General features: G+C 51.2%; 1 protein-coding gene across 1 annotated transcript in view; it reads right to left on the reverse strand.

The window, feature by feature from the left end:
* Positions 1 to 881, reverse strand: part of Stk32a (serine/threonine kinase 32A) — a 116,982-nt gene extending 116,101 nt beyond the window's left edge. The window contains exon 1 of the mRNA XM_010627073.3: positions 474 to 881. The gene's annotated coding sequence lies outside the window, so the exon portion shown is untranslated. The remainder of the gene's footprint in view (positions 1 to 473) is intronic.
* Positions 882 to 1,142: the final 261 nt, after the last annotated feature.

The following is a 1,142-nucleotide window of genomic DNA, read 5'->3' on the forward strand; positions in this document are numbered from 1 at the left end:
ACCTGACTTCCCTTAGTGGGAGGGGCGGGCTTTCCCCCGGGGTGACTCGGGCCGAGCTGGGGGGGAGGTGCAGGTAGCTACTGCAGGTCTCGGGGAATTGCACAGCTTCCCACGGGAAAGACCCTCTCGAGGGCGCTGCTTTGCTGCGGTGGATCTCATTTTATTGCTGGGTAGCTGAGGCACCCAGACGCGAAGTCTGAGTTCTTGCCCAGCGTAGTTTAACCGTGAGTGGAGGGAACATCTGGTAGACCCGGGTCTCCTGGCTCCCAGTCCCCGACTTTCCCACGCTTCTCTTGCCCCCGCCCCCGCTGCTTCTGGAAGCGGGGTCGAGGACTGGAGGCGCAGAGGGGAAGGCACCCCCCCTACCCCGGGAAGGCTTTAAGTTCCCTTCCACTGTAGTTTCTTTTACCTCCATTCATAATAATCAAGACCGCTGAAGTAACCTACTGTTTTCCCTCTAATCCCGCACTTACCCGCGCTTGTGCCAGGGAAAGCCTTCACACAGGTTGCTTTTGACCCCAGAGTGCCTGCAGGGAGAGAGCGGTTTTAGTCCGGGACGCAGAGGGAACAGCCTCTGCCCAGTTCCTCTTTGCCCTGCCTGGTGGAAATGCCAGCACTGCCAAATATTCGGATTTTTAAAAACGAACTTTTGCTTTAAGTCTCCCATTATCTTCATACATCGGCAGGTAAAAAAAAAAATTAAAAACGTGTTGGTCAAACACAATGTGTCTGTAGCTGAATGTCCTTTTCAGGCTCCTGCTTTTGGTCTATGTAGATCTGAAGTTCCACAGAGGGCAGGAGCTCTGTTGGTTTTTTCACTCCTTTTAATGCCAACTTTTAGGGTGGCTCTTGATGAACCTTGAGTATCTGGTGAAATTTGTGGAAGTGTTAACAGCCGAACCACACAGTGTTCTCATCGTATTCGTATTTAATATTTAATACTGTGTTTTCACTTAGCCCTTCGCCTCTTCTTTCTCTCAGCTCGGCGACGGGCTACATTCCTTCATAGCACTTCAAAACTTAGGATAATCTTTAACTCCAGCTAAGTGGTTGTTGGTTTTGCATCTGAGGTCCAGAAGAAAGGATTTGGGCCAAAGCTGCACAGCGAGTTCGTGGCAAGGCTGGGTAGAAACGTCTCTTGT

Source organism: Fukomys damarensis, unplaced genomic scaffold, assembly GCF_012274545.1.
Source record: "Fukomys damarensis isolate Sample0158 unplaced genomic scaffold, DMR_v1.0_HiC HiC_scaffold_3, whole genome shotgun sequence".
Lineage (NCBI taxonomy): Eukaryota > Metazoa > Chordata > Mammalia > Rodentia > Bathyergidae > Fukomys > Fukomys damarensis.